An 8,231-nucleotide genomic window follows, 5' to 3' on the forward strand; every position below is an offset into this window, starting at 1 on the left:
GGCAACATTCGTGCTGCCGGACACACCGCAGTCGTGGCCATGTATTTGCGGTCTCGAAACGGTCGTAAGTCGGTCAGTCGTAAGTGCACAACGACCTGTACCTGCCTCTAAAATCCTAAACAAAGAGTCACTGAATTTGGAGTTTAGCCTATAAATTAGGAGACACCCTGAGCAGGACGCCACACCATTACAGGCTATGATGGAAACGCCTTTGGACGGTGGAGGTGAACCTCGGTCGTCTTATTCGCAACTACATCTGTTTAAGGTTTTAGTCCAATATTCGGCCGCATATTCTGGTCGAGGTGACGGGGGCCTGGAGTGTATCCCAAACAGCATTGGACACAAGTGAGGACACACACACACACACACACACACACACACACACACACACACACACACACACACACACACACTGTGAAAGCTTCAGGGATATCGGCTGCAATAGGGGGGCAGACACAAAACTGCAGGCCAGTGCAAATCCAGCACACTTTAATATATAGAAAAAGTGACAATTCCATACAAATAAGAGGGACTTAGAAACTGACATGATTCTCTTCATTCATGACCTTCAAATTTGATTCACTTTACGTATATAATTTACATACAAAACTGTACTCAGACATACAAAAGCCCAAAAAAGGACAGGAGTGGGTATCACAGCGCTCAGAACATTCTGGGGAAGCTGGCCCACCCCCTGTGGACACACACCATGTGCTCACCGTGGGTGGGTAAGTGGGGGGGGGGGTGAGCACACGGTGTGCAGCAGCACCAAACTACGCATTCGCACGGCCCCATGCGCGGTAACGTTCCGGTTTCCCACGGTTACGGGACCCGTCACTGAAGGATTCATCTGCCTCAGAGGCTGTGCCATGATTTAAGGCACCGGCCCCGATGATGGGGGGGGGGGGGGGGCTACCAGGAAGGTGGGAAAAAAATACAAAAGTCCCCAGTGAAATTAAACGAAGACGCCAACCTCAGCTCAGTAACCCTTGCTGGGCTTTGACAGCTATGACATTATCTCAGGTGTCGTCTTGAAACCCGAACCAAAAAAAACAAATATCCCACTTCCTTCCGGAAGAGAACAACACCTTCAGCCTTTCTGTACAAGAGGATGCAAATACAAATTCATCTTGATTTGGGATGCAATTCTGCCATTAAGGGGCCGTTCACTGTGGCCGTTTATACAGCCTGACCCCAAATGCTGCCTGAAGTATAAAACTGTCCCCCTTAGAAAAGAAAAAAGAAAACCCAAGCCGACTCGGTACCGTTCCAGTCTGATCCGTTACAAACAGAAAAGCTGTCATTTTAAGTCGGCTTAGGTGCATTTCAGCCGGACTTCCGTCTTCTGTTCCAGCAGCTGAGTCTGATGCTAGATCGTGTCTGTCAGTCTTCACTCAGATGACTGAGAGCCGAAGGTAGAAAAACAATCCCAGCCCTCGTCACTGCAGACAGACTCCACAGCTCCTCTGAAGCACCTCCTTCGGAATTCGGAGACGTCACGCCCACCAATGGGACAATGTTCTGAAGACCGGGATGTACTGTAGGGGGGTGCCAGCCGGCACCTCCATCAGCACTGATGCCCCTCCCCGACTTTCTCATTGGGGGTGGGGGTTGGAGATCCTTTCAGGATGGTCCTTAGAGTGACTAACAAGTCTACTCGTGTTTTCAGTGTGTAACCATGTTACTGAAGTGGAGGGAGGTGCAGGGAATAAGTACGGCTGCGTAACATCCACAGGTCAGCGAGGGACCGAGGAGGCGTGCTGTGATTCGCTGCCCGTGGTCACATGACTACCTGTAAAGCAAAAGGCTTGGACAGCAACAGGAAACCGCAGGAAGATCCCAGCTGGGTCAAGTGACGGAGAGGAAGTAGTAGCTGTTAGGGCACAGAGCTGGGGTGTGCATCTTCACTGGGAGGATGAGATCAAGGGAGACAGACCCCACCACCACTATGGTAACACAGCCAGATGCACAACCCCCCCCCAACCCATCCATCACTACATCACATCCACAAAGAACTCGCTGGGGTTGCCCATGGCCAGGTGGAAGGACTGGCGTGAGGCAGTGAGCTCGGGGGGCACGGAGCCCAGGTCACGGATCGGAGGGGCCCCGGGCGGCCCCCCTGGGGTGCTAGTAGGAGGCAGGGTGGGGTGAGGGAGCCCAGTGGGGTGCGGAGGCAGCGGGGGGCCCATGGCCGGGTGTGGGTGCTGGGGCAACATCATGACCATCATGGGGTTGTAGGGCAGCGGGATGCCGGGGGGGTAGGGCATGTGTGGGGGCGGGGCGCGGGAGTGTGAGCGCTGGCTGATGTGGCTGTGCTCACTGGGCGTGGCCGAGCCGTGGTCACGCCTCCGGCTGCTGCGGGTGGAGTACTCCGATTCGCTGCCGCTGCCCGAGCACGAGTCGGCCCCGCCCCCCACCGGGGACTTATCCTCCCGCACGCTGCCCGCAGTGCTGCCCCCTGCACTCTTGCCTCCCAGACGCCTGTCGCCCTCGCTGCGCGTTGAGCCGCTGCTTCGACTCCCTGGCAGAGAGAGATGGACAAATGTGAGCCGGCGGACCAGACGAATGAAAGCGGCCAAACGAAACTGAACCAAAGACCCAGCTAAACAAAACAGAGCCAAACGAAAGAGCCAGACTGAAGCAGCTAAACGAATATCCAAGTATAAAGGAAAGGGAAATGCAGACTGGCGCACCTTCGCTGTGCTGGCTGCCAGTGCTTCCGGGGGCGTAGCTGTAGCTGGACAGCTCGTGGTAGGGCGGCGGCTGGCTGGGGTAGGGGTGGGGGTACTGATAGGGGAAAGAGTGAAGCAGCGGCCACGGCGTGGCCCCCGGGAGGGGCAGGGGGGCCAGCGTGTCCTGGTCGGATGCCCCACTGGAGCCATCATTGTCATTCAGGGAGAGGTTCGCCATATCTGTGAGGGAGGGACAGAGACAAAGATGGAGACAGAGACCCTTTCAAAGACCCAAAGTTTACTCAGCTGGTGAAGGTCAAACATTATACAGAAACCATTGAGGTCGGGGGATTTTTCCCGGGTTCTCCTGCTCTTTACCTCAGAAACAATCCCGACTCTCAGCTGAATTATTCCGTAACAAGCAGCATCTAAATGTAACCCAAGCTCTGCTGAATCATCCTGCATGAACATCCACTAAACACTCGCAGGGTGTTGGCACCGCTTACAGTTCTCGCAGTCGCTGAAGTCCCCAAAGATGTAGTAGCACTGTTCAGAGAAGGTGATCTTGTTGACGGTGTGGCGGATGAATCCGGCCTTCAGCAGGTTGCTGGCGTACTTCCGTGCCTCACGCCGGTCCTGGAAGCCCTCGATGTGGTGGTACAGCCAGTCTACCACATCCGAGCCTGCAGGCGGGCAGACAGATGGACACACCCCCCCCCCGTTTTAATCTCACCCCTGGCTATCCACCCTGGGCAGCCTGCCTTCCTCCCTACCCCCGGCTCCACCCTCACCCAGGAAGGCATTAGGGATGGTGATCTTTAGCCACATGCGGTCTCGGACCTCCAAGCCCGACTCTGGGGATGCCATAGCCTTGGCCACAGACGCCATGTCTGAGTGCAGAGATAAGCTGAACTCATCGAAACCTGGAGATGCAAAACGAGAATTACTGAATTGCTAAGACAGACAGACAGACAGACAGACAGAGACAGACAGACAGACAGACAGACAGACAGACAGACGGGTCAGATGGTCAGTGAAACCAGCATGCTGGCCGGGGTGATTCTCACGCTCGGTCTCTGCGACAGAGGAACTGGAGGTGATGGTGCTGAGTGAGGAGCTGCCGGGAAACGGGGGGTACACCCCAGTCAGGGCCACCGAGTGGCTCACCCACACCGCGGGGTCGATGGGCCGGATCGGCTCATCTGGAAGAGAAGCCGCAATGTCATCAGTGCCATTCCCATAATGCATTTCACCATCTGCTTTACCAAAAGCACCCGTGCAGTTCACCTTTGAGCTCAGGCCCAAATTCCCAAAATGCAAGGCTGCCCATTGCAAAGCAACTTCAACCCTGAACCTGGAGAAGGTGTGGTGTGGTCTACCCCAGGCTGTTGGGGGGGGTGGGGTGATACTCACCGCGTGGGAGTGTGAAGTAGCCTTGAGGTGTGGGGTCCCAACACTTGGCCACTGTGAGGATGATGGGCCTGGTGGAGAGACGACAATCCATCACTGGGGACACCACAGACAACCACTCTCTCATCACCATGGAGAAAGACCCCTCAGGCCGACAGGGGGGGGCAGACTTACCCCGGCTTGTGGACGATCTCCCGCAGCACCCTGACTGCGTCGTCGTTGCTCATGTTTTCGAAGTTGATGTCATTGACCTGGGGAGCACAGCATGTTGCGTGAGGTACGAGACTGACAGCGGTCCGGCAGAGAGAGCAGCGGAGCGTTACCACGGCGATGCCCCTCACCTGCAGTAGCATGTCCCCAGGGTCGATGCGGCCATCTGCCGCCACCCGCCCCGCCCTTCATAATGGAGCCGATGTAGATGCCCCCGTCGCCCCTCTCATTGCTCTGGCCCACGATGCTGATGCCCAGGAAGTTGTACTTCTCTGTTCGACAGCAAGGGGGCGCCATAGCCAATCAATAACTAACCTTATTACTTCACATAATAAACCAAAAAACGAGAACTGATGAACGCCACAATTTATCAGATAACAAGCAAACATCACACAGTGGGGGTTACGAACAGCTAAAACGACACCAGAGGGGGAAGCGAGGCAGAGGAGGAAGACGATGGAGCGGGCTGGCCACACGCACCCATGTTCAGCGTCACCGTGATAATGTTCAGGGACATGGTGGAGTCCGTGACGCTACTAAAGGAAGATGCCTGCAACACCAGAGAAAACAGTCATCTTCCGAAGCAGCTCCCACCCAAGGCACAGCACACCTACTGGAGGGAGGTCCAACATGCAGGCATCGAGACGCTCTCTCCTCCACATTATTTATTCAGAAGATTCCACACACATCAGCTCTGCCTCATACATGCAAACATTTTGTATGTGGCAACCTGGACAGTATAGTGGCCACTGTGGGGCTGTGCGGAGAGCTGTGCACCAGTATCTCAGAGCGCGTGTGTGTAATCGGATTTGAAAAATCTCTAAATGCGTATTGAGATGTATGTGTTCAGAATCCACTGTAAATGTGTCGACAAATCTGCAAATGGATAAAAGGTCTAAGTATTTCGCTCCAATTCGCTGTAAATACAGAAAAGTCATCAGTTACAATTCAGGCGGAATTCTCAATCGGCTGCCGTTTTACGTGTGACTTTTGCTACACTTCTGCCCTGAAAGATCTGCAAATGCGCGTGGAGATTTGTCTGAAATCGATGACGTTTTGAGAGCTTAGGCCTGTCCCACTTGCAAGCTTTTGAGGACTTGGGTATGGAACACCGTCAGGGTATGAACTGTGACAGAATACGTCTCCACACTGCATCCCCCTCCCTTTATGTCTCTATGGTAGTTTTGCCCTTTAGACACGGCATTAAAAAACGCATTTAAAAAATATAGATAGACATGCATGTTCATACCATGTCAACACAGTACAAAGCTACCTGTTAAATAAGGTTTTTCAGTACAAAAATATCTACACTAATACTTCCTATTCAAGGGCAAACAACTATAAATGCATTATATCGGTTGTTGTACGATATTATTTTGGTTTTTAACCAAAATTCAAAATTTATTAATTTCAAATTTTGAGATTTTTTCACACATTTATAAATTTGATTACTCGCACGTAGATCGAGATACAGGTACACAACTCTCCACACAGATTTGAAAATAATTTAGCTATAATAATAGCCCCATAAACCACTCCCCCTTCCCACGATCGCATTCACCCTCCCCCCTTCCTTAGGTGCAGTACCCGCTCCAGCCTTGAGGGGCGCTGTTTCTTCCGCCTGCGATGCCTCTTCAGCAGGCGGGACGCAGTGCTCTGCTCCGTGGCACTGCTAAACCTGTGTGGAGGGGAGGGAGCACAAATTTTCACGCCATCGGTTCTGGATGACGATAATGAAAAAGGAAGCCGATGCTTCTCTAGCACACCGACCTGCTCATGGCATCGTCCTCATCAGAGTCACAGAAGCTAGTGGTGTCCAGTTCGCTGCTCATCAGCGTGCTGGAACTCTCATAGCCCGCTAGGTGGCGCTCTAGGCGACTCTGCCCGTTCACGCGCTGCCCTGGTGGCGAAGGCAGACCGGTCAGCGGTGTCAAGCGTGTGAGCGCTAACGCGCTAACGGACCGAGCGATCGGCGGCGGTCACCGTGCTGCTCCTCGCTCTCCCTCCTCCGCGGCCGCTCCCTCCGCAACGACACCACCGACTCCGTCTCCGTTCGCTCATCCAGGTTCTCCATGCTGTCCGTGGCATTGGGGCTGCACAGAGGGCGGCACACGGGGCTCATCGCCGATCTCGCCCCAGGTTCCATGGCGACAGCCAAGCGGTTTCACGGGGGACTTTCGAAGCCCCAAAATTAAAAACGGTCTTCAGGAATCGCCGGCAGCAGAGTCTGCTACAATTCTTAAATTCCGTGGCTAAGCCGCGTAGCCGATTTTGGTAGCTAAATTTGGCGTCGAAATTTGGTTGCCGTGGCGACTGTTTATTATTTCTCCCCAGAAGAGTCAAGGTGACCGTTACTGTCACCTACACTACCAATCAGAAGCTTCTGCACATCACAGGTTTTTACCACTTTCCCGTTTATTGAATAAACTGCAGATTTTGTTTTGTTGCAGGTTCGTTAAGTATCAGACAGTTGAGTGAACAACTATAAATGAAAATATTATTCAAATAAAACAAATTTCCTTTATAACATATAAGGAGTATGTAACAGTGCATGTCTGACACCCTATTAACTGGCTGTGTGGTGATGGCAGAGTCAAATTCTAGGCTGTCCTTTAACTTTAAATGCATTAGTTAACCGTTTCATTCCATGAAACAGAGCAGTATTTAATGTCCCTTGTACAAAGAATGCCTCGATTTTCTCTGCTGTTATAACTGCTGGAGGTGGTTACTTTGATGAATCAAAGATGTGACATTTTCTTGCTAATGAAGGTATTTGAACGGTGAATATACACCAAGTGTGTTAACAAAGAATACTGAGTGTATTTTTAGTAAACGTTCAGTGAGTAACCTGCAAATGTAGAAAATCTCAGCGTGTGTAAGAACCTTCGGCTAGTTGTGTACATGAATCTGGGGAACGGATCACAGAAGCTGGCAAAATGGACTCAGCCAGGTGAATGGAACCCCCCAGGAGTGAGGGCGTCATGGTGACAATCCAGATGGTCACATGATGGTTTCCCAGGAAGAGAGAGAGACTTACTGGAAGGAGGGGGGGCGGGAATCCCCAATGCCCCCGGTCCTCTCTGCGGGTGGGGGGGGCAGAGGCGGCGGCGGGGGGGGACGGCTCGGGTCGCACCTCTACAGGGGGGGGCCCTGCCTCCACGAGAGGGCCTTCGGAGGAGACCAGCTAACGGGAGAAGGTGAAGTGTGAAGGGTGGGATCAGCTTAGGGATATTGATTTCAGGGAAGCAGACGAGGGGCACCCAGGAAGGCGGGGGCGCTGGCCAGTACATGGCTGGTATATATACTGCTGACTCGGATGGGGGAGAGTGGGGGGGGACAAAATTTGCTGCTAAGAGAGTGGTGGTCTAATTTGGGGCGAGGTTACAGCGGTAAAACATCTTGCCGGCTGATTTTACCATCGCTGAATAGCTGAACGACAGACGTCTGGGATCGTGCATCATTTGCGGGTGTCAGAGAGCTGCTGCCAATTTAACGGAGACCCCCAGAACTGAGGGATGTGGGACGTCTGCAGAAGGACTGCTGATGCAGTCACACCATTCCCATAGTGCAATCAGACGCTTGGGGATTCAAAGCACCTGCCCCACAGCCATGAGACATGGTTCCTATGGTAACATCCTTCATCCTCACAGTGATGACCGCCTAGATGTTCTTCCTCAACCTCTGTTTCTTCTCTAGTTCTCCATCCCTCCGCCCCAATCCCAGCCTCCATCCTCACCGCTGCCATGGCTAACCCTCCACCCCCCACAGCTGCCACATCTGGACTCACCCACGACACCACCCGCCCATTGAAACACGGCAGTTTGGCGCTGTCGTCGGAGATCTCCTCTTTCACAACCCTGCAGACACACAAGAGTGAAGAGAAGAGCGTCATCACACATGGGCGTGGAGCAGTGGAGTGACGGTTCTGAAATTGAGACA

At 53.0% G+C, this 8,231-nt stretch overlaps 1 pseudogene; it reads right to left on the minus strand.

Moving 5' to 3' along the window:
* Positions 1 to 472: 472 nt before the first annotated feature.
* On the minus strand, positions 473 to 8,149 carry LOC125728850 (segment polarity protein dishevelled homolog DVL-2-like; annotated as a pseudogene).
* Between the last annotated feature and the right edge of the window lie 82 nt (positions 8,150 to 8,231).

This window comes from Brienomyrus brachyistius, unplaced genomic scaffold (genome assembly GCF_023856365.1).
Source record: "Brienomyrus brachyistius isolate T26 unplaced genomic scaffold, BBRACH_0.4 scaffold369, whole genome shotgun sequence".
NCBI lineage: Eukaryota > Metazoa > Chordata > Actinopteri > Osteoglossiformes > Mormyridae > Brienomyrus > Brienomyrus brachyistius.